Source organism: Musca autumnalis, unplaced genomic scaffold (genome assembly GCF_047663935.1).
Source record: "Musca autumnalis isolate F117 unplaced genomic scaffold, ASM4766393v1 scaffold_2, whole genome shotgun sequence".
Classification (NCBI taxonomy): domain Eukaryota; kingdom Metazoa; phylum Arthropoda; class Insecta; order Diptera; family Muscidae; genus Musca; species Musca autumnalis.
Window position 1 is genome coordinate 161,152,822 of NW_027411755.1, and position 27,068 is coordinate 161,179,889.

Genomic DNA, 27,068 nt, shown 5'->3' on the forward strand with positions numbered 1-27,068 from the left:
AGGTTGGGCGTCGCACAATGGTTCAGGAATCGATTTTCCTGACCAAAAATCTAAATGTTGTTTTGTCAAAGATATTTAATTCCTATATGGGATTCGATAGTAAACATATTGAAACTAAGGAAACCAAAAAATTGGGTCAAAATATTGGAAGGTGTGGGCGTGGTGTTCCCCTAAAATACGAACATTTTCCCCATTTTTGGGAAATACGTAATTTTTGAAAATTTCTGTAGAAAGACGTTGTTTGACCTTGAATTTTTCTGTAACTACCAGACCGAATTTGACCGCTCATAAATCGTCCTAAAGCTGATTGTGTTATCTGTTTAACAAAAAAAGAAACATGAAAATATCTCTATCCGTTCAAAAGTTACAGAATTGTGATCAGGAAAAAACGATTCTAAACCACTGTGCGTCGGGTTAATATCTCAACCCAAAAAATATCGTACTATAAGAAACAAAGAAAAAACGCACCCCTCAAACGTTTTAAGGGCTATGACCTGCACATCTGCACCTCAAATGTTCGAACTCGTTCTCTGTTAAGAGCCATCTACGCATTGGCAGATATAATTTCAAAGTGCAAGACCGAAGTTACTGCCATACAGGGCGATGCATTTTTAAAGGAATAACAACAACACCTAAAGGTGATGATGTCGGTAGCGAATTTCTAGTTATCCGGAGTTTAAAACACCTGGTCATCCTTTAATTAATTCCGTTGGTTGCTAGATAGTTCCGCGAACCAAACATCGACTCGGATTAACACCTTGTTGTAGAAAAGGTACGTGTCCGATTATACATAGCAAACTAAGTAGGAACAGGAACAATACCGAAGTTGGACATCGGCAAGCTTCAATCACAATAGATAGCAGCTTCCACTCAACTTGACCAATTGCTTCCACTCCTCCTACCGATAACATTTCAACACAGTAGGAAAGTATTGCCAACTGCATGCAAATGGTCTCCATATCCATACTTGGATATTAGAAACCTTCACCAAGGAATCCTTAGTATGACCAGGAGTGTCGTGCTTCTACCGATGAGGAGAATATACCACTCTACTATCCGTAGTGCACGAGAGAGTGGTATCTGGTGAGAAGGAGAGGGGAAAAATGTCTTTTCCGCAGTAAAAAGAGAGAAATGGAAAAGAGGATGTGTGAAAAAATCGAGACGTACAGAAACCAGAATGAAGTCGGAAAATTATACCAAAGAGTGAAATACAAAACTGTTGGCTTGGTACAGGCACAACCTTCCTGTAGAGACGAGTATGGTAATCCAGTTACAGATGTATGTAGAGAGCTCAGGATATGGAGAGCATTATTCCAAATTGTTGGTATCCAATACTAGCGAAGATGACGAAGATACTACAGATCCAGTCCCAGAAGATGGCATTGAATCTATACCGCCCCGCAAAGATGATGTGAAGACAGCAATGCACAAGCTGAAGAATTATAAGGCCACAGGCCGATAGCTTGCCAGCCGAACTGTTCAAGACCGGAAGCAACAAACACTCTGACAAGGTGTATGCGTCAGCTAGGTATCACCGTCTGGCTGGAATGTGAACATCCCATGTCCCGTGCACAACAAATGTGATAAGACTGTGTGTTCAAGCAATAAAAACATACGTCTGATCCCTATTTTATAAAAGATCGGGTCTGGAAGATTTTGTAGCCCCCCATTTTCAATATTTTGAAGTTCGTGGCCTTAATATTTCACCGAAAGGGATGAAATTTGACATTTTGTCTTTATTGGGGCTACAGAACTCTTCCCCAGAAATGTGTCAGCATAGCCCCACATCTTCATATAGCCCCCATAGAGGGAAGGGTACCTCCCGACTTTCGATATTTTCAAGGTTGTGGCCTCAATATCCCACCGAATTGGCTAAAATTTGAAATTTGGTCTGAATTGGGGCTACAGAACTAGAGGTCCACGCTTTGATGGAGTCCCCATAGAACGGTACCTCCCGATTTTCGGTGTCATTATCAAACTGAAATGGATGAAATTTAGTTTTTTTTTTTTTTTTTTTGTAATCTTTATTGTTTATACAATTCAAAATTTATACAATAGAATATGTACCTCAGCGCCACAAGGGCATTATTGAGGTTATCTGGCAACAAAATTAACAATGTATAACAATATTAATTATAAATAATTTTAAATTAATAAGCTTCATATATTATTTAGGAAATATTATTTTCTGTTTATTATATGAGAAGCATTTCGATGTTTTGTATTAAATACTCTTTAAGTCTTATTTTAAAGAGTGAAAAGGAATTTGTTTCTTTTATGGACATTGGTAAATTATTATACTCAAGACAACCAATGTGTTCTATTCTCTGCTTGGTTAGCTCCAAACGACATCTTGCTGTAAGAAGATTTGCATGGTTCCGTGTATAGTATGAATGTTGTAAATGTCTAAGCATTATGGTGTGATGGCCGATATTATGTAAGACTTTGTACATATATTGAAGTAACTGCATCTTGTAAATGCCGTATATCGGCAGAATATTTTTTCCAAAGTCTCTGTAAAATGAAACAGTTGAGAATCTTAAAGGTAAATTATGGATTATTTTCAATGCTCTATTTTGTAGAATTTGTAGGGATTTTAGTTCTTGATTCGGCTTGTATCCATATATAATTGCCATGTAATTAAGATTACTTTGGATCAGGGATTCAAATATCATGGTTTTACTTCTAATGTTGAGTTTGTTCTTCATTTTATACAAAATACCTATGACCGGCGATATTTTTGTTTTTAGGTAATCAATATGATATTTCCAATTTAAATTTTCCTGTATATGAACTCCCAGATATTTTACATATGATTCCTGAGTGATTTCGATACCACCAACGTTTATTTAACAAGTTCTCTCGCTGTTAATATGACCTGATGAAAGCATAATGAACTTTGTTTTATTTGGATTGACTACAAGCTTATTTATCTTAGCATATTCAAGAATAAATGTAGCATCTCTTTCAACATTTTGTTTCAAAATAAATTCATGTTTGTATGGATAGAGAAGGCAAAGGTCGTCAGCATACATAAAGAGTTTTCCCGATAGCGTCAGGTTATTTATATCGTTTAGATATATTTTAAAAAGCAATGGGCCCAAAACACTGCCTTGGGGTACCCCGCACACAACATTTTGTATACTACTGTGCACTCCATTTATAGAAACATACTGCTTACGATTATCCAAGTAGCTTCTAAATAACTGAAGCTCGTTTCCAGAAACTCCATAAAACATCAGTTTTTCACACAATATGGTATGGTCCACAAGGTCAAACGCCTTAGAAAAATCATAAAAAATCCCAGCTACTCCAGAAAAACCACGATCAAGACCGTCGCACACATAATTAACGACGTTGATAACCGCTTCATCGGTTCCACATCCACTTCTGAAACCATACTGATTATCAAACAGCAGGCAATTATCATCTAAATATTTTGTCAATTGGGTGGCAATAATTTTCTCAAAAATCTTGTCAAAAACTGGTAATACTGAAACAGGTCTGAATTTTTCAACCGAATAAGCATTCTTTTGTTTCGGTATAGGAATGATTTTGTGCAACTTGAAAGCATTTGGGTACAAAGACGAATGAATGGTATCGTTAAAGACTTTCACTAAGTGTGGACATAAAATTTCACTGCACTCTGCAACTGCTGCAGTTGATATGCCATCACTGCCGCTACTCTTATTTCTATCCAGACTTCTTATAACACTCAACATTTCACCATCACCAATTCCTATTAGCTCAAAATGAGTTCTATGACGACAGAGTGTCCTCAAAAAATTCCAATGACGTGTATCAGATGTTAATGATCTCAAATCATTTACAGACTTGATAAAATAATCATTTAACTTTTGAGCTTTTTCTTTATCATTTACTATACGTTCACCCCGTTCATTTTTGAGTTCAACTGCATCCGTACAACTTCTCCCTATGCTCTGATTTAAAAATTGCCAACATTTTTTTGAGTCATGTTGAAATTTACTTAAATTTGTTATGTAGTAATCATCCATACATATTCTAGAAGCAATTTTTATCACTCGACTCAACCTTTTTATGTTTTCTTCCAAATTGAAAATTTTCTTTCTCTTCCTTCTTAGTTTAAGCAGCTTATTTTTATGGTCGATAAGTTTTTGTAGATTTAAATTTATCCAAGGAGCGATCTTCTTTTTTAAATCTATCTTTTTTACGGAATCATATGTCGATTTTTCAATAGCATCTGAGAAACATGAAACAATGGTGTCCATATTGTCAGAGGAATAGTCATCAATACCGCATGAATTTATAGCTTCAGAAAAATATGCTTTAACCTGTTGATAATTACAGTATTTTTTCTTGACATATGTGTATTGTGTGCTATGTAATTTGCTTTCAAAACTACATAATATAAGGTTGTGGTCAGAAAACTCACATTCCACCGAATTAACCAATAATGATATATCCACATTACTATAAACGTGGTCAATGCATGTACCACTACTTGGGCGTGTGATAAATTCATGACAGTTCCGGTAGTTGTAACATTGAAGAATGCTTGCCAATTGAGTATGTAGCGCCATCTCCTCTATATTGAAATTTGAATCACCCACCATAATACATTGCGACCGACCAAATCTATTCAGACAACCTTCCAAATATTCCAAATACGAATTTGTGCTACATTTTTGCGATCTGTAGAAAGACACAATTCTTAGCTCATTTCCATTAATCTTCTTATTTTTCAGAGAAATAGCAATCGTATCAATGAAATTGTCGCTATGACAAACATCAACAGTATATGACAAATAATTTCTGTAGTAGATAGTGGTTCCACCATAGCCATCTTGTCGACAACAGTGAACGGCGGTATATCCTGCTATTTGATACAATTGGAGTAACTCTTTACTAAACCAGGTTTCCTGGACACATATAATATCCGGTAGTTTAGGAAATCGTGTTATCATATTTTTGAACCGATTAAACTTGTTGACAGACGAAATGCTTCTCATATTTATTGATACAATATTGCAAAAATTATTTTTTTGATTTATTAAATAATTTTCAAAAGATAAAAAAGTATTAAAATAAGAGTTCATAATAACGTTTTAATAGACAATAATTCAAAAATTTTCACCACCATGCTGTACTAATTGCCTGGAGATAAATACTGATCATTGGTTTCCTCAGCAATATCCTCGGAATCGTGTCTGGTTTGTGATCTTCCACGAGATTTAGCTGTGGAGGCTTCTACAAGTAAATTATCTACTGTATCGAGATCCAATATATGTTTTGGCTTCGACAATTCAGACATTTCAGAATTATATCTTTTTTTCAAAAAATAGGCATCTTCAATTTCATCATCTTTTACTACAACACCAGCCTCATTCATTATATTTTTGAAAACCTCAGACGCATCTGTTTTATCTGCCACTTCCAAGTCCTTCTTTACTCGGTTATCATTCAATATTTTTACGGCATTCCTCAATTCTACGACTTCATTCTTCAAGTTTTTATTTTCTTTTTTAATTTCATCAATCCTTTTTCTATTCTCGTTAACACCCTTCATCATCTCATCGAATTGTTTTGACAGAAAGCTAACACTTTTTGTCAACTCATCCAGCTGATCAAGCTTACTCAGCTTTGTTGTTATTATACTCAGTTCTTTTTGTATATTCATTTCTCCGCTCTGTTTACAATTATGACACTTATATTCAATGCTCTTATCGTCAACTAATGCATTGTACTGTTGTTTAGTTAGAGCAGTGCAACGATAGTGAAACACTTTCGAACAGTTATCGCACTGTATGTCATCTTCATCCTCTTTGATCTCTGCTTTACAATGACCACAAATTATTTTTTGAATATTTAAACTGCGGCGAGAGTTTTTTGACATACTTGATAAAAACGTTATAGGGTATCGCTCAATAAAACTAGCAGACTCAAGAGAATAACACTTTAAGAGCTTCAAACAGTGAATTTTTTGTTTTAAAAATCGTTGTCAGAGCACTCTCAAAAATCACGATCTTTACTTCACAAGGGTTGCCAGATTTTTTAGTCTTCGATTAGAGTAAAACAATATTCAAGACGAGCTATGAGCGTAGGCCCACGTTTGCATATACCCACCATAGAACGGATTTTCGGTTATTTGAAGGCTGTGGCCTCAATATCCCATCAAAATGGTTTAAATTTGCTATTTTGTCTTCGTTTGGGATACTAAATTTATTACCTGAAATTTGTCGGTATAAGTCCAGGTTTTCATATAGCTCCTATAGAACGGTACCTTCCGATTTTTCAGAAAGGGTCTATAGAAGCACCTTTTCTTTCAGAAAGAGCCTATAGAAGCCCCTTTTCTTTCAGAAAGAGCCTATAGAAGCACCCTTTCTTTCTGAAAGGGTCTATAGAAGCACCCTTTCTTTCAGAAAGAAGCACGCTTTCTTTCATAAAGGGTCTATAGAGCACTCTTTCTTTCATAAAGGGTCTATAGAGCACTCTTTCTTTCATAAAGGGTCTATAGAGCACTCTTTCTTTCATAAAGGGTCTATAGAGCACTCTTTCTCTCAGAAAGGCTCTGTAGAGCACTCTTTCTTTCATAAAGGGTCTATAGAGCACTCTTTCTTTCAGAAAGGGTCTATAGAGCACTCTTTCTTTCAGAAAGGGTTTATAGAGCACTCTTTCTTTCAGAAAGGGTCTATACAAACATCCTTTCTTTCAGATAGGATCTATAGAAGCATCCTTTCTTCCAGAAAGGGTCTATAGAAGCACCCTTTCTTTCAGAAAGGGTCTAGGGAAGCACTCTGTCTTTCAGAAAAGGTCTATAGAAGCACAATTTCTTTCAGAAAGGGTCTACAGAAGCACTCTTTCTTGCAGAAACGGTTTGTAGAAGCACCCTTTCTTTCAGAAAGGGACTATAGAAACATAATTTATTTCAGAAAGGGTTTATAGAAGCTCTCTCTATTCGGAAAGAGCCTATAGAAGCACCATTTCTTTCATAAAGGGTCTATAGAAGCACCCTTTCTTTCACAAAGTTCTATAGAAGCCTCTGCTGTGAAATATGGTCTGATTTCGGTTATTCGACCAACAGGTATGTAGCGAGCAGCTGCAACTGTGATGTTGTCCCGGAAAATTCTATCAGCTACCTGAAGATCAAAGGGAATTAACAATTCTCTGAAGCGGTGATGGGGAACTTTTCTGAACCCTTGCCAATCAGCTTTTCCATGGTTCAAAAGTGTGAACACGGATGATCTATTAACGGAGACTACGATTAGAAGGTGGTCAGAGCAAGGCAACTTATGAGTTGGCGCAGCAAGCAGCAACATAACTCCTATTGCAGTAGCCCTGGAGACGACTAAGACCTAAGCAGAAGTGAAGTGCACTCATTTCCTACATCCATTACATCTGACCGAAGTTGATGTATGGTGTATGCGAATCTGGCAAACGGAACAGATTCAAGACCCGCGGTTTTTTTCTGTTCCGGCACAGGCTAAAAGAGCTCGCAGCAGGCATTTTGGAATAAAATTCAGACTCCACGGTGAAAAAGTAAACGAACACAAACAAAATTGTTGAGGTGAGGCCCCTGTTCGAAGATTAGTCCGTGTCTAACCGGCATGTAGAACCGGCCAACGTAGGATTGTGGAATAATTGTTTTCAGTATTGTTGACACCACCAACGCCAAGAACATATCCTGCACCTTACATTATTATAACGTTGAATAGCTTGATACCTTTTTCATCCAATATTTACTTTATTTTCTTTTTTTCTCTCTCTCCTTGTTTTTTTCTGCATTACTCTTTCTTCGATTCCCTTCATTTCATAAACAATAATTTCGTTGTGAAGTAGAAAAGTCCCCTTTTGAATAGTATAGAAGAAAAAAAGAAAACATTAATATGCATATGGGCATTATCGAAGTAAGGGTATATTACGTAGACCTTACTCCACTTGGCTATGTATCAATAGTCACGTGTAAAGAAAATATTTCCCGCAAAACTAAGAGGGTCGAAAGACTAAGAACATACAGAAAAGGGTACTGCAGAGATTTCCATATTTAGTGGAGCTACTTTACACCCTTTTTGAAGAAAAACACAATTTTTTTCCAAAGAACAGCAAATGGATGTTCTATTAAATTTCATATCTAACGGTAAGAATCTATTAAGACCAAAACTTCACGCTCCATTCGCAACCAGCTTATGAAAATGTGGTCAAGTGCTTTTTTCATCGACTATATACCGGAAATGAATGAACGAACCATTGAACACGAAAGGTATTAAAAGAAAAACAATCATAAAACAAAACGTGAAAATTGATTTTTGTGTGTTTCTTTTTTGCCTCCGAGGGGTAAAGTTGGTTGGCTATTTTGGGGATTTTCATGAGTTACATAAAATTTGGATGTGAAAGAAATGTAACATTTCTTCCCTTCTTTGTTTTGCAATAATGAAATGTATGTATGTTCGTTTTATATTTCTTTTTTTTTTTTTTTTTTTTTTTTTTTGGAGTTTCCCCTCCTTTACTGTAGCTACGGAAAAGGTTGCGGTTATTGTTGATGGATTTATGAATAGGGTTGAATTAATATTGTTCGATGATTTGCTACGCTGGGAAATATCTAATGTTTGTGGTATGGTTTGGGGGAGCTAAGGTAATTGGTCAATTGGGTATATGGAAGTAAGGAACGAACGAAAGGTATTGTTTGCATACTTATCAATGTTTATTTTATTTATAGCTTGTGGTTAAATAAACAATTATAATGTAATTTTAATTAAGTTCCGTGGTAGGCAAGGTTAAAGTGACAGTGGAGTGGAGGTTTCCATTAGGATGTCACAACCTTTGTTGACTGGATATATTACCTTTTACTTAGTTTTTCCATTAAGACCCTTGATCACAAACTGTGCATTTGACATACGTATCTGATGTATAACATCTATGTCGAAAACGTGGAATACTTAATCAAAAAATAACAAGTAAGAACGGCGTTATGTTCCACCGGGCCGAACGTGTTATACCCTCTACCACGAGTTGTATTCAAGTAAAACTAAACAATTAGTTTCCCTTCGTATATGAGATTTCAGCAATTTCGGTAAACCAATTTGGCTAACTTTCAAAATACCGAAATTCGGGAGGTACCGTTCTATGGGGGCTGCATCACAATGTCGATCTGTACCGAGAAATTTCTGGCGGAAAGAAGACTAAATTCCAATTTTCCGATATTTAGGTAGGATAATGTAGCTAAAACCTTCAAAATTCCGAAAATTAAGAGGTACGCTTCTGTGGGGCCTATACTGATAATTCTCTTCTGAAATATTTAATAACCCCAAGGAGGACTAAATAATGAATTTCAGTCACTTCGGTGAGATATTAACGTCACAACCTTCAGAATTACGAAAATCGGGAGGTAGCGTTCTGTGGTGGAATATTGAGGCCACAGCCTTCAAAATTTCTATGGGGGCTATATGAAGGCGTAAACCTATGCCGACAAACTTCATATGGAAATTTGTATACCCCCAATGAAGACTTAATACCAAATTTCAGCCATTTCGGTGGAATATTGAAGCCACAACCTTCAAAAAAACCGAAAATTGGGAGTTACCGTTGTATGGGGGCTATATGAAGGAGTGGACCTATACCCCTACAAATTTCAGGTGGAAAGTTTTATACCCTGAACGAAGACTAGATACCAAATTTCAACCATTTGGAGGAATATTGAGGCCATAAACTTCGAAATGCCGAAAATTGGGAGTTACCGTTCTATGGGGGTTATATGAAGGCATGGACCTATACCAACAAGGAAAACTAAATACCAAATTTCAGTCATTTCGGAGGAAAAAAAACCTTCAAAATACCGGGAATCGAGAGGTACCATTCTATGAGGGCTTTATGAAGGCGTGGACCTGTACCGACAAATTTTATATGAAAATGTTTATACCCCCAACGATTACTTAGTACCAAATTCCAAATTACCAAATTTGGTACTAAGTACCAACCTTCGAAATACCAAAAATCGGGAGGTCACGTTTTATGGGGGCTATACGAAGGCGTAGACCTATACCTACTAATTTAAGGTGGAGAGATTTATACCTCCAGCTAAGACTAAATACCAAATTTCAGCCATTTCGGTAGAATATTGAGGCCATAACCTTCAATATACCGAAAGTTGGGAGGTACCGTTCTATGGGGGTTGTATGAAGGCGTGGACCTATACCAAAAAGTTTCAGGGGAAATAATTTATACTCCCAACGAAGTCTAAGTACTTTATTTCAGCCATTTCGGTGTGATAATGAGGCTAAAACCTTCGAAATACCGAAAATCGAGTGGTACCGTCCTATGGGGTGTGGACCTATACCGACGTGGACCTATACCGATAAATTTCATAACGATTACTAGGTAAAAAATTTCACCTACTTCGGTGGAATATTGAAGCTACAACCTTCAAAATACCGAAAATCGGCAGGTAACGTTCTATGGGGGCTATACGAAGGCGTGGACCTATACATACAAATTTAAAATCCTCAAAATACCGAAAGTCTCGAGGTACGGTTATATGAGGGCTATACCAAAACATAGACATATGTTGACAATTTTTGGTGAACAAGTTTTGTGTTCGCTGGGATCTTCAAATGTCAAATTACAGATAGTTCGGTCAAAAATGTAGCCAAAATCTTCAAAATACCACAAATTGGGAGGTACCGTTATACCGGAGCTATACCAAAACATAGACCTATGTGGATAATTTTTGTTGGAGAAGTTTTGTGACCTCTAGGAACCTTAAATGACAAATTACAACTAGTTCGATTAAAAATTGTAGCTAAAATCTTCAAAATACCGAAAGTCGGAAGGTACTTAAAGTTCATAGGTTGATGTTGTTCATAGGTGTGCCAAAGCTAATCAAGTGGCGCGATCATCTGAAAATTGGCAGCAGTGGAACCGGGATTAGTAAATTGTGGGGAACTCTTGAACCCAGGAAACAAGAACCTCCGTAACGTTTGGTGAAGTTATGCTCATTAATCCGAGGATTAATCGAGCACAGCCGGGAGTGAAAGGAACGCTAAATCATCCAAAGCGTAAGGCCCTAATGATATCTCCGTTTACACCAAAGTTCTTAGTTCTATCGCTAGCCATTCTTCGCGTATGCGAATTCTGGAAAATGGGCAGCGTGATCCCCCTACTAAAGCCAGGCATGGATGCCAGCAGAGGTAAATCCTGTTGCAAAGACTCTCGTGGTTTTTTTCTCCTTTTTCTTTTTCTCTCCAGCATTAGAAATAGCTATCCAATTTCCGATCATCAGCATGGGTTCCGTAAGCAGCACATGACTACAACGCAATCTCTACAGATATTAGTCGAGAAGTCGACCAAGACAAGCCGTGCGATATGACAGTGCTGCAGGCGGTCGACTTATCAAAAGCCTTTGATACTGCCAAGCACTTCACATTGTTTGAGGATCGAGCAGACTACCCTCCAGCCAAGTTTTAAAAGATGTTTCATCAATATATGTGGACACCAGCAGTACGTGGAATTCAAGAACATCAGGTGGAAGCCCTGTATAGTGGAAGAGGGAGTTCTTAAAGGTGAGGTGATAAATCAGGAACTGTTTAACCTCTACCTTCAATATATTCCACCCTCCCTATACGGCATTGTAATTGTTAGGTATGCGCTTGATTGTACACTATTGGTCTCGGAACTATCCCTAATGCTATTGTTAAAAGGCGAAACGCTTGTTTGATCAACTTTTCCACGCGAGGTATGTGCAAATATCCGCAAGTAAGTCTTCGACCACTCTGTTCAACACATGAACCGCGATGTTGAACACAGAGTTGAATGTCCTGGTCGATGATACCAGAATTTTGACCACTGACTACCCTAAGATTCTAGGGTACATTCGCCAGCATGTTCAAGCGCGACAAGCTGAGATGTATGAACAAGTTCCCAAGTCTCTAGCCGGCAGCATTTGGATGCAGAAAAAAACCTTGTTGACCACATATAATGCACCAGTGTGTCTAATATAAGTGCAACGCAATTGAACAATAGTACAATCTGTCCTAACGTCGCCCTAAGAACAGCAACAGGTTGCCTCCTCATGTTATCAGTGGACCGTTTGCATGAGGAGTACTGGATGCTCTCGTTGCAGTAGTTGCTCAGGTTTTACCTTGAGAGTTGTTGTTGTTGTAGCAGCTTTTACATATAAGTGTATGTCTTCATTTCATTGATTCGGCTCTGCCTCCAGCTCCAAGTTTAGAAAGGACGTCACCTGAATAGGATTAGTCCAAAGTGAAAGTGGAGTTAGGTTATTCGGGTTGGCTGGACAGTTAAAAAGGTGCCGTGTAGTATGCGGACGGTGCCGCATGCTGGGCAGATATTCTGCGTGCCATCTATCTTGGCCCAGTAAGAATTAAGGCAGCTGCATAAACTAGATCTTAGTTGTGCCAACACGACTCTCGTTTGCCTTGGCGGCTTTTGCTCTTTCGAAGCCACGGGTGGTGGGTGATCTTCGAGGACGAAATTCGCACTATAGGTTTGTAAAGCCTCGGCAACCGCATCAGTTTGAATATCTCTCAAAGAACGTTGATTTGGGGGTTCTCTTTTATATCTCTGGACCTCCCTTTCCAGATCAAGATAAACCTCCCTTTGAGGTTCAAGCATATCCACCAGATGTTGATTTGGGTCGTCTTGCCTATAGCATCCAATTATGTTTTCCGTGGATGAGTCCATGCTTCCTGGCATACTGGTCCAAAAATTATACGAAATGACTAGTGGGCCCGATATCTATCGAAAAGATATGACTCCCAAAATAAGATCCACTTCCATAATGTACTATGTCGGTCCATTCCTTCAAGTACCGTCTTCGCAACACTTTTAAATTTTAATTCTTATCCACATTTTGTTGGCAAGTTCAAATGTCCATAAAGGGTCACATAATTTGGAAAACACCCTATATACATATGATCTGTCCGTAGATAAAATTTTCAATTCACATAGGCTGAGGGTATATCTCTGTCGGTAAAGCCAACTGAAACTTTTTTATTTGTTTCTTTAAGAATATTTATAGGGGTAATATAGAGTTCTTACTACTTCCAATGTCCTGAATACCATAATTCAAATTATGTGTGGATGACATTCAAGTTAAACATCTGCACAAGCCACTTGTTTCTCCATTCAAGCCTTGGAACAAAAAACAAGTTAAGTCGTTTTAAGTCAACGCTACAAACGAGTCAAGTAAATCAACTAAACGAAATTTTCAAGACCAATCAAGACACGCCGACTCAACGAAATGTTCAAGTCAATCAACTCACACTACAAAATGTTCGAATCAATCAAGCCGCACAACGAAATTTTCGAATTAATCAAGCCACACAACGAAATTTTCAAGACCATCCAAGCTACACAACGAATTTTTTAAGTCAACCAAGCCAAACCAACCACCAAGATGAAGTCGCTCAACACAAGAGCTGAGTCATAAAATATGCGTAAACGGCAAATGTTTGAACAATGAACAATTGTTGTTGGAATGATGAAATGCCGTGTGTGCATTATGTTAAATGGATAAAGAAAACCTTAATGATATTTCCATACATTTTACGATTCGGCTTTTTAGTTTCAGGTGACTAATTACTTTAGGAATACGCTCTCATTACATTATAAAATCTCTATGATTGAAAGTAACGCGATAATTCGAGTAAACGTTAAAACGTCATATATTTCGAAATTATAAAATATCCACTATTTTGCCGAAATAAAAATCGCCAACACTGCAATAAATGAAAATTATTACGTATTTCCCACGTGTAATGTGATGTGTATGTATATTAACTTTTTAAGTAAATTTTAGTGTTCTCAGTTGAAAGTTCATGTATCTATTGACATCCTAACAAAAATGTCTGTAATTCGTTAATACAAATTACCGGCTATCCACAATATTTTATTATTATACTAGCTGACCCGGTTCCGCGTTGCTGGCCCGTCGTTTTGGATTTCCGTGTAAGGTTTAGTAATCTATCAACAATGTATCTATCTAATATTAATACCTCTAGATATTCGAACCCAATTGACGATAAATCGACCTTTTGGTATAACCCTCATGCAATGGTATCTCCAGATGTAAAATAGAAAATTACTTTAATTAAAGCCTCCACCATAATATGAAGGGTATAATTAACTTTATGATTCTGTTTGTAACACATCGGAATATTCATCGGAGAACCTCCACCATAATATGAAGGGTATAATTAACTTTATGATTCTGTTTGTAACACATCGGAATATTCGTCGGAGAACCTATAAAGTATATATTCGTGATCAACATAAAAAATAAGTGAATATAACGATGTCGTCTATCTGTTGAAATCAAGATACAGCTCGCGATATTTAACATAGAGCTTTTCAATTTGGTACAGAAGTTATTATTTTTTCTCGTAGCATGTTTGGTATTGAAAATTGGTTATATCAGTCCACATTTTAATGAAGCACCGACTGACCGCCCGACTTTCAGAATCTTCAAGGTTTTAGCCGCATTATCCTACCGAAACGACAATACTTTGGAATTAATCTCCCTTATAGGCATAAAGCATTTTTGCAAAGGATTATCAGCACAGCTCCACGTTTTGATAGAACTGCCCTAGAACGGTACCGATATTTTGGAGGTTTTAGTCTCATTATCCCACAGAAATGGCTGCAATTTGGTATTTAGTATTAAGTGTATGTATAAGACATAGAATATTCGGTACAGGTCCAGGTTTCGAAATAGTCTTCATAGTACCTCTCGATCTTCGGTATTTTCAAGTTTATAGCCACATTATTCATACGAAATGGCTATAATTGGTACTTAGTCTCCCTTGGGGGCATAAACCAATTCTGCAGAGAATTATCGGCATATAAGACGGTACCTCCCGAGTTTCGATAATTTGGAGGTTTTAGTCTCATTATCCTACCGAAATGGCTATGGCAATTTGGTGTGTTGTCTTCATTGTGGGTAAAAACTTTCACGCATAGTATATTCGGTAGAAGTTTTTTATGTAGCCTTCATTGAACGACACCTTCCGATTTTCAATATTTTCAACAGAAATGGCTATATTTGGTATTTAGTTTTCCTTGGAAGTATCAAATATTTTAGCAGAGAATTGTCGGTATAAATCCATGTTTTCATTCATAAAACGATACCTACCGATTTTTTTGGGATTTTGAATGTTTTAGCCACATTATTCAACCGGAATGGCTTAAACCTGATTTCAATATAATTTATGGTGGTGTGCATAAAAGTTGGGGCCGGTCGAACTTAATGTCGTTTTAATTTCTTGTTAACAGAGACATGTTTCATTGAACACGTTATTATTTTGCACTCCTAAACATGAAAACATCTGTGATTCATAAAAAATTACTTCAAAATGCTATTGGCTTTTTCTAGACTTTGCTGTATTAAAAAACGTGGTCCTGATCGAGTTATTCCAAGCACTGAAGTCAATGTTCATGCCATGTTTGCTGTCTTACTTACTAAATTTGTAAATCTAATCAGTAAGAATAAAGCTTTCAAAATTGGACGCAATCGCGGTATTCTGCCAAAACACCCATTAATGGCAGAGGCCACAATTTCAATTGTATTAAGTACCAATACGTCTAATAATCTGTGATATTTAGCAATTTGTTAAAACCCGTTGTTGGGGAGGTCCCCCACACCCTCCATTTTCGGTATTCTACCTACACACAATTGCCTCCAATTCGGTCCAGCCGATTCGGAAGTTTAATTTAGAAAAACATTTCAGTCTTAAATAACCCTATATACATTTAGATATGTTATAGATGCACAGAATTGCTGACCGACCCATCGCTTTAGTGACCAATGTAAATTTTTTAGACTTTCTAGTTATTTAACCATCTTTGAAATTATGCTTTTCCTGATTTCTCAATCGTTTTTTTTTTGGAATTTCGGTCAACGGACATTTAACATTATTTGAGTTGTACTGTATTCCAAAATGTGGGGTTGATCGCGCTTTCCCAATTATTGAAGCCAGTGTTTATAGCGTTTTTGCAGTCACGCTTACTAAAATTAAGGATATTACCTATAATTATACATTTTGAAAAAATTGGTCTGACCGCGATATTCCACTTTCAGGATGACCACTCAGGATCAAGGCAGTTATTACCATAGTATTGCAATCAATTTTTAAACAATACCTTCAAAACTATCTTTGATTTCACGTTTTCTTAAAAAATTTTGTGGGGGAGGTACCCTGGTCACTCCACTGACCAGTATAAAAAGTAGCTAAAAACCTATTCTCAGACCTAAAAACTCCACATACAAAATTTCATTGAATTCGGTCCAGCCGTTTCGGAGGAGTTTAATTTCGAACATCATGGCGGTCTCGAAGAATTTTATATATATATATATATAGATATATAGATAAATAAAACGCATTTTACTCTTGGATTTAAAACAGGTGTTTTGTAAAATTTTAGGTTATTAAATTTGAAATATTTGTTTGTATACATTTGAAATATTGGCTTGTATAAAAATTAGACCAACAAAAAACTATTCAAGTACAGTATAGTCTCGATAATCCGGACACTCGCTAATCCGGACACTAGAATTTTTTACATTGTAGACTCTGTAATCCGGACATCACATTTTTTTTCTTGAGCATTTAATTCTTATTTATTTTATTGACGTTTTCGTTCTTAGCAATAGCGATTGGTGTATACATAAGAAAAATTATGTTTTTCAAAGTTTTCCGTCATTAATTTTCATTAATTTTAATTTTTTTTTTAATTTTCCTTCCCTGTAAAGGAATTAGTTCATTAGCCCTCAGAATGTATTCCAAGAATATTTTACCTAGAAATGTTTAAATCGTATAAAGCGTTGGGATTACTAGCTTAGTTTTTATTGGGATTTATAGCTAAACGAGGAAACGAGTAGAGACCTAATATAAGAATTTAAATAAATTTAAAAAAATTGTATGGCACATTTTATTTTCTTTCTTTGACATTCAACATCACCGGTAACTAAGTATTGTCATATTGAATTCTCGTAATTATGCAAAAAATATGTTTAAATTTCATTTTGTCTTATTCGTAAGCTATAACATTTTGTAAATCAATATCTCTTTTTGGTTTAGTCGACGAGATGAAGTCATTTGTCGATGTTAACAGAAGTGGTTAAATATTCACCATAATGAGATGAGTGCAATTGAATTCTGATGTTCTATCGCGAGTCATAAGAGGCTCATGTCCTATGGACAAGGGAAATCAATAGAAGTACATGGGATACGAATCCTTAAAAAACTATGAATCAATATACACCAGTTATAGAGAAGTTTTAGATGACAAAAACACTCAGCAAATGTCACCTAAATTACGCTGGAGGAAAATAAGAAGTAAATTTGCTATTCAGGGAAGCTGCACCCGGTCTTATAGTGGTCGCAACCCGTGATATTTGCTTAATATGAATTCGTTTATGTTCTATGTCAGGTTATTACCTAGTAAAGGTCTGTTATTAATGATTTACACGTACAAAATTATATGTTTTTGTTACTACTCGGTAATCCGGACACCGTCGAAACATGTTATGTCCGGATTATCGAGATTATACTGTAATTAAAACCATAACAATTTAAAGCAAATATAAGTAAATAAGTTGTGATAATTAAAAGGAAAAAAATAAATAAAATATATAATAAAATAAAGAAATATTTCTTCAATTTTTAAACCGTGGTATATTTTTCACTAGTTATTTTTAGAGTGTTTTTAAACTTTTTTGTTGTCCGTTTAGTTCAAATCTAGCAACTCATTTTTGACACGCTGTAGTTATCCGAACTAAAACTTTGCCCACTTTCCAGATTTGGATGGCAATACATGAATATGAAACCAAAACCCATGTGGGTCAATTTTTGTCTGTAGCCTCCATATAACGGTATCACCCAATTTTAGGTATTTTGAGGATTTTATTCTCATTTTTAGTCGAATTGACATGCTACAATGGTACAGAAACTTCCTCACCAGGTTTTGGTTATGGCCCACCCGATTTCAGACATTTTAAATTTGTATCTACATTTTCGGTTTAAATTGGCCTAATTTGGTTATTTGTGGTAAAAAATGTATTTGCCCTAGCTTAAGACCTAGTAGCCAAAGCTTCTTTATTATTTTATATTTGTAATCTATTTATAAATATTTTTAAACACACTAAAACAAACAAATATTTTTCTCTAAGCCTCTATATGGCCACAATATTAAATGGCAATAAACGGCTCCCGTTTTATTTGGTAGATCGCACCCTGAAGCGGAATAGAGGAATATACTTATTGAGACTAAGAGAAAAATTATTTTGTATTTTTAGTGCATTTATAAATAAAGCACTGTTACTTAATTTATTTAATTAATTATTTTTTTATTTATTTATATTTTCCAAATTTTCCATTTTTCACGACTGAAACACAATATTTCTATTGTAGAACACACACACACACAAATTATCACAACATTCGCTCAAGCGACCACAATATACCGCACAAGCGACCACAATGATCAAAATAAACGCACAAGCGACCACAATGATCACAATATTCGTACAAGTGACCACAAGCTTGAAAATGGCACGTTGCCACTTACATTCAATCAAGCTTGTGATCGATGTGGTCAAGCCTATACAAGCCATCACACAATGACTTACGTGAACTAATTCATAACTGTGATTTGAATCATTCGGCTTAGTTTGTGCGAATGACTTGAATGAATCAATAATGTCTTAGTCTTGAAAAATGTCAGTTCATGTAAGACGGCACTTGCAGCACTTTAATTCGAGTATAGTTTCCTTGCAAAGTTCATATTTTTGCAATCCATTAATACCAAATGTTGCGATAACTTTCATTCACTAAACATAGAAAGCATTAATCATTAAGAAGTTTAATATTAGATGAACACACATTCTTTCAATGACCATGGTGGCCAACACAGCTACATATTTTCATAATTTTTATTCTTCAAAATAACATTTATTAAGACTACCTTTAATAATTTCTTAATGTTGAAATAAGGATTTTATGGGCTTTTCCCAGTTCTATTCTATTATTTTGACATTTTCTACGGAAAAGGTAGGCATTCTCACAATTTTTGCAAAAAAGAAGAAAAGTATTTAATTCGGTTAGAAATTGAATGCTTGTCATCATATTTGTGAGTTCCTTTTGTTGTTCAAAACATATTTGCTGATCACCCAGCCACCTTCTTCTTCCATAGAGTTGGAACACATACATAGGTTGTTAGTTATGTTAGATGCTAGGCATGCGAAATGTAAAAGTTTTGTTTTATTGTAAGCTTTTATGAGTTTTTGTGTGTGTTAAAAGTCATTTGTTACATGGCATTTCTATAGAATTCCTTTGTCAAAACATTTATAATTGATTTTAGTCTTAGCACTGGAATTCGTTGCGGTTTGAGTTAAGCGGAAGTAAAGTTTTTCCGTTCCCATGACAAGAAAGAAAGGTAAGTAAATGTAAGACAAAGAATCGTCATTAATCATATCAATAAATGTTATTGTCATCACTACTAATGTGTGTAAGGAGGGGAGTGGATTGAATGAATGGTCTTTGTTTTTGAAATATTTGTGGTTGCCAGTGCGTATAAATTGCTTTGGTAATATTCTTTGCCGATGGGGTTAAAAACACATACACATTTTTCATAAAAAAATTCCATAAATTGTTTACGTTGAAGTTACAAAAGAAAAAAATCTGTAGCTACCTGCTGTGCCCTGTTATTGAACAATTTTTTTTTTTAAAATTGTGCGGCCAGGTGTTCATGCAATATCAAATGTCATTTGGTGGAAAAAATACCCAAGGATGTCTCTGTCTGACGGTATATAACATGTCGATCTTAATCTGTTCACAAGCGGCTTTAGTTTTTTGGCTCTACGTCCTATTTTGGGCCACCCTCACGACCTTTGTTTTTTGACGAGTGTCGGCCACGATTGAATTCATTAAACCAGTTTTTCATAGTGCTATAGGATGGTCCTTTATCGAAATACAAAGATTTAATTTGATCGATGCACTCTTTCCGTGATTATCAACGTCGAAAGTGGTGAAAAATTATCAGACGAAAATGTTCAGACTCTTTCCGTGATTATCAACGTCGAAAGTGGTGAAAAATTATCAGACGAAAATGTTCAGAAAACTAAAATCTGTCTACTAAAAACAGTCAAACTTTCTAAAAAATTCAAATGAGACTGCCGAGTTCCCCTCGTACTTTTTGGGAAGGAATGTAGAATGTGGACGAATAAATATTTTTAAATAAGTAACTTGCCCAACAAAAGTTATTGGATACTTTGATGGGAAATATTTTTTTACCCTCAGAGTTTATGCCAACGAGGGTATATTCACTTTCATATGGGCGAAATTTGCCTCATCGAAACATTGATTTTAGATCCCAAGGATTTTTGGACGAAATCCGTCTCAGACAATCTGAAGTCGATTAAGCAATGTCCATCCGTCTGTCTGGCTGGTAACGCAACTGGATGTACCGATTTTGTCCAAAATTGTGCTTTCGTAATATTTTGTCCAAACTTAGTTTAAGTTCGAAGATGAGATGTTCGGAAAAATTGTGCGAAGGCTAACTCTTGCAGGCCCATACTTGTGCATCGTGAAATTTCTACCAGGCATACATAGATGAGGTTCTACACAAAATGTCTGAGAAGTTCAGTTTAAGACCTGTTCTCGAATCGTAACATTTCGAATATCGACTATATCGACCCACTCATTCTCAATGCAGTTTAAGACCTGCTCTGGAATGACTGTGATTTTTGCAACAACTTGTATTCGCTGCACCCATTACGTCGGCAAAAAGTTTCCAGGGGAAATTCCATACTTTCTGAGAAAATGACCCGAAAGCTAAAAAAAACCCTACTGCCACCATATGTAGGGGCTGTAGTGGCAACTTTTGAATTGGACACTGGGTTGTTCCAACCTTTGCATATCGTAATATTTCTGCAAATCTTTATAAATAACAAGTAGAAAAGTATCAGTCGGCTTTGCCAACAGAGATATACCCTCAGCCTGTATCTACTGAAACAATTTTTTTCCCAAAAAAACGTATGTATTTAGGGGTTTTTAAAAATTTTGGGAATTTGAACCGACAATAATGTTCATTAGGATTAGAGATGAAAAGTTTTGCGGAGGAGATACTAAAAGCAATGGATCAACATTGACCATTATAGAAGTGGATCTTCAGCCACTACATATGGGGCCATAAGGGGTTTTTATACCCATCGGGATGTTTGCTCAAAAAATATGGACTTGCCCCTGAAAAAACGTTTACCATCGTAATTGAGGCAGCGAATGCAAGTTGCTTCAACAAAAATCAAAGTGATTCGATAGCAGGTCTTAAAGTGAACTTATCCGAAATTATGTGTGGGAGGTACCGGATGGATTGGACAAATATAGTCCATATTTTAACCTGATCTTTATCTAGCAGATATATTAGGATGTGTACTGTATGGACCAATTCGGCCACTCCCTTCAAGATTTACCGTATGAACAAATTTTCCGAACATTTTTGAACTTTTGTGGGGGAGGTACCTGAAGGAGTGGACCGATATGGCTTATCTTCAAACTTAAACTATGTTTGGACCAAATATTACTAAGGCCAAATTTTGGACCGAATCGGCAGATCCGATCGAGAGTTATCTTGCGCTACAACCACCTCACACGGTGTCATAGAATTTTTTGCAGCTTTCAGGCTATTTTCTCAGGAAGTATGGACTTGCCCCTAATAAAACTTGTACCGTCGTATGGAGGGCAGTCAATACAAGTTGCTAAAACAAAAATCAGAGCGATTCGAGAGATGGCTTTAAACCGAACTTTTCCGAAAATTTGTGTGGGATGTACCCGAAGGAGTGAACCGATTGAACCTATATTGAAACATTATCTAAGTCTGGTACACATTTTACGATGGCCAAAGTATGGACCAAATCGGTTACTCCCTTCAAGAGTTATCGTCCGAACATTTTCGAACTTTTGTGGGGGAGATACCGGAAGGAGTGGACCGATATAGCCCATCTTCGAACATAAACTAAGTTTGAGCAAAATATTACGAAAGGCAAAATTTGAACCAAATCGGTTCATCCGTTCGAGAGTTATCGTGCGCACCAGCCAGACAGACAGACAGACGGACGGACGTTGCTCAATCGACTCCAAATTGTTTGAAACACATTTCGTCCAAACATACTTGGGGTCTAAAACCATTATTTCGACGAGGCACATTTTGCCCGTATGTAAGTGTATATACCCTCGTTAGCATAAATGCTGAGGGTATAAAAATCAAATGTCGTTCGTTGGTAATGGCATCAGTTGAGAAGTTACTAAACCGATTTGTCTGAAATTGTCGGGGAATGTACAGGGATGGCCTCCGGTTAAAATAGGCTACAAATTTTGTTGAATTTTTAAAAATGCTATATTTAAAATAATTACGAATGTGTCGGATTGGAAATTAATTTGCGAGACAATTGTGGTTGTCTCCGACCTTACCTACTTTTTAGGAACCAAAGACTTTACCACGACCACTTTTTAAAATATGTTACATCTACAAATTGCATATTTTCTTGAATTTCACTTTGCCATACTTAAAAAACGCCATATCTTTTATGAATAAATATCAAATGCAATCATAACCAAACTTAGGTTTTTATGGAAACAAAATTTTCACGCGCCCACTTTTTTCAATTTTCATTTCAAATTAAATGTTTAAAGTTTTTCTGCAAAAACTGCTGAGCCGATTTTCCTAGAATTTTCAGGGAATGTACAGGGATGGCTCCCGAAAACAGGCTACATATAATTATAATATATAATTGTTCCACAAACATCCCAGACGGGACAGGGGAGACTTATCTCATATCAATGAGTGCACCCCTATTCATATTAGCTTAATGATATGGGACCTACTGTTTATCGCCGGCGTGCCTTACGACACCACTTTATAGAGAAGTTTTATATGGCTGAAATACTCAGGAAATGTCGCCAACATTACTGAGGGGTACATACTATATTGAATTCCAGAGAGGGCGGGGTACCTCCCCTATGCGATTTTTTTAAAAAAGCTATATTTACAAAAATTACGCATATATCGGTTTAAAAATTTACGGATTAATCTACAATGTAGTACTTCTTTGGGGCCTAAAGACCAGACCACGACTGCTTTTTAAAGGTTATATCTTCAATACTAATGAACCGATTTGCATCAAATTTGCAGGAAAAGCTCAATGTTTGCAGTTGTTATGTATAGAGGTGGTGTACCTTCCTCACGCCTTTCTTTTAAACGCTATATGTATAATCCAAACGTATGATTATATCGGTTTCAGCATAAATTTTGGGAGGCAATGGGGTTGTGTGTACCCTAGGTACATATTGGGAGCCAAAATACCGGACCACACCCACTTTTTTAAATATGTTATATCTTGAAAACTGATGGCAACGCCCATTCTTTTCAATACATTATTTTTCCAAATCTACTGAACCTAATTTCATGATATTTTCAGAAAATGTTGAGTAATATCCCGCGGTCCAAAATGCTATATATTTGTAGACAAATTTCGGGGGGCCTATTGTTTTATAATCGCTATATTTGCTAAACTTATGAGTGCATCGGCTTGGAAATTAATTTTCGAGACAACGTTGGTTGCGCCACTGATCAAGAAAAACGATATATTTACAAATTTCTTTAAATACTGAGGTTCAACTGTCCATTAGCCATGAAAAACTCTAACATATAAGTCTCAATAAGCGGGAGAATTCGACTTAACAATTTTTTTACCTTTATAATTAGGTCGCTTTTCTACAAAAGGAATGATTCCCAAAATAAGACTCTCTTCCAAAAAAGAACTCCGCAACACTTTTCAGTTTTAATCCAAATCCATATACACGCAGAAATATATATTTTAGAAACATGTTTGGATCCAAACAAATATTTGTTTGGGACTGATTGCAAACAAATATATATTTGGATCCAAACGTAATTTGTTTGTGTCCGAACAAATATTTGTTTGCAAATTTTGTAACATATCTCGATTTTATTTGTTTGGGTACCAACATATTTTTATTGTTAGAACATACTTTTATGGGTGGAGAGAGGATTTTTGTCAAGGAGAGTAACAACAGGGCTCTCCGCAGCCGCGGAATGCTGTTTTTTAATAAAGAGCTGTGTGTATGTTGTAATAGGAGACGCAGAAGCTTTGTTGTGTGTATCCGGTAAAACACGTGTGTTTCGTGTTTTGTTGTTAACCAACGTAGCAAGCGGAGAGGAAAAGAAAAAATGGTATTAATTATGTTGTTCTTTTTTTCAGTTGTCTAAATACAATCATTGAGTAAAGACGGTAAAGTGAGTAAATAAATCAGTGTTTTGTCTTTTATAATTGAATCAAAAAGGTAAATGGAAATATTTTATTGGACAAGGAAGAAATCGCATTTAATATTGGTAATTATGTACATCAATACATTTTTCATATACATACATAAACTCATCCTGCTGATGATTTTAACTTTGAGGAAAATTTGTTTTATTTCGCAACTAAGCAGAAACATTGTACGATGTTTCTATACAATTTTTTCTTTTTAAAAGTGCAACTTTTAATAAATTATTTCATTCAGTTTTTCAGTTTTTCTTTTAGTCTGTTATGTATTTCTTTGGAATTTTTAATGTACCTATGTGTCTGTTGTTACTTTTGCTTTTTCTATGCCTTTCAATAAACCCTCACCATTGTGTGTATATGTTTGAGATAGCCAGTAAGCGCTTACTGAGAGCAAGTGATCATACATTTCAATGTCTTTCACATTGAAATTTACGCTCCCTTGCTCTGAGAAAGCGCCCGCTGGTGCATGTGTTTGTTTTTGTTTTGTGGCTTTTATCCCTCCACCATAGTATGGAGGGTATATTAAGTTTGTTATTGAACTAATCATTTTCGACCCTATAAAGTATATATGTTCTTGATGAGGATAAAATTCTAAGACGATCTAGCCATGTCCGTCCGTCTGTTTGTCTGTTGTAATCACTCTAGCGTACGCAATAATTGAGATAGAGTGCTGAAATTTTGCACCCGAGAGTCTTTTTTCCATAGGCAGGTCAAGTTTGAAGATGGGCTATATCGGTCCACTCTTTAGTATAGCCCCCATATAACGGTACCTCCGGATTTGAGGTATTTTGACGTTCTTCGCCACATTTGCAGACCGAATTAGCTATAATTTGGCACTTAGGGTTCCTAGTGATCAACAAACTTATATCCTAAAGGATATGGGCGTAGGTCCATGTTTTGGTATAGCCCCCATATAACGGTATCTCCCGATTTTCGGTATTTTGAGAATTTTAGCCACAATTTGTAACCGAACTATTTGCAATTTGACATTTGAGGTTATCAGTGGTCATGAAAAATCTCCACCAAACATTGTCAACATAGGTCCATGTATTGGTATAGCCCCCATATAACGGTACCTCCCGATTTTCGGTATTTTGAGCATTTTAGTTACAATTTTTAACCGAACTAGCTGTAATTTGCCATTTGAGGTTCTCAGTGGTCATTAAACATCTCCACCAAACATCGTCAACATAGGTCCATGTTTTGGTATAGCCCCCCATATTTATAGATAGGTTGACTCTTTGATATAGCCCCGTATGTGGTACCTTTCACCTCGCTGAACACATTTTTTTAGATTAGATTAGATAACACTGTGCAGCAAAATGGAGGTGAAAGTCTGGGGCACGGAAAATTCCTCTTGGGGAAGAAAGGCCTTGGTGAGTATATTATGAACCCCGAAGGACAGATCCGCCGTGAGTCGAACTTCCGCGTTATGGCGTGATGAAATTTTTGTTAGAGACCCTGTGGGCCATCAGGAATTAGCGTTATATCTTTGTTCACTGTTGCTTAAGTGCTCTACAAAAATAACAAACTAAGATACAATGCTAATTGATGATGGCTTACAGGGTCTCTTGCAAAAACTTCATCACGCCATAACGCTGAAGTTCGACTCACGGCGTATCTGTCCTTCGGGGTTTTTAATATACACACACAGTGTAATTTAATCAATAGTGGGAGGCAGTAGGAGTCTATCCATTGTCGAAAAGTTGTTCCACTTAAAATTGTAAAACGACCCTAATTATTCCATTTTAATTAAGACTATTTTATAGTGGAGGGTAAAAAAAGTTCGGCCCGGCCGAACTTAACGACTTTTTACTTGTTGGGTTTGTATTTGTTTGTACCCAAATGCATATTTGTTAGCAGGACCCAAACATACATATGTTATGTTTGCTGCCAAATATGTTTGGGACATATGTTAGAGAGGCGATTTTTTTCGTCCGTGTAGCTGTTGGCAATTTCACTTTATATCTTAAATAATCCAGACAACAAAAATTTCTGATATTCGGGTAAACTTTGGTTCTTTAATTTCTATTTAGGAATGCTTTTGGGACTGATTGGAAAAAATATATTTTTGCTGCCAAATATGTTTGGGCTGTCGGCAATTTCACTTTATATCTTAAATAATTCAGACAACAAAAATTTCTGATATTCGGGTAAACTTTGGTTCTTTAATTTTTATTTAGGAATGCTTTCAAAATTTAAAGCTTTTGAGAGCTAATCGACTATTTGTTTTCATTTTTACAGAATAGCACAGGTGCTACAATTTAAAGGATCGACAACGTTGTCGATTATCGGAGTGTTCCTAATTTTACAGGTCCCCAATTTTGACAAGTAAAAAAGCCATTATATATTCTGAATTAAAATGGAATAATTAGTATTCTTCCCTGGCCACAATTTGATATGCGGATATATTATAGCGACGGATTTCCCAAATGTTTAAAGTAGGTCAGACAGTCTATCAAAAAATGCTTTCAACCGGGTGGCACCTTTATATGATGAAGCACCTTTGATGTAGGCTTCATCAAATGGTGACAATTTTTGATGGATAATTTGTGTGACCACTTTGAACTTCAAATGTGAGATTAATAGTTCTGTAAAAAATTAGTAAACACTCACAAATTACCAAAAATCGGGTGGCAGCTGAACACGACAATTTTTGTTGGAGAAGTTTTGTGCACATTGAGAACCTCAAATGTCAAATTATAAATAGGAACTTCGTTTATGTACAGCTCAT

The 27,068-nt window shown here is 36.2% G+C and overlaps 1 protein-coding gene across 1 annotated transcript in view; it reads right to left on the bottom strand.

The window, feature by feature from the left end:
- Nucleotides 1-27,068, bottom strand: part of LOC141394798 (uncharacterized) — a 161,178-nt gene that overhangs the window by 27,644 nt on the left and 106,466 nt on the right. The window lies entirely within an intron of this gene.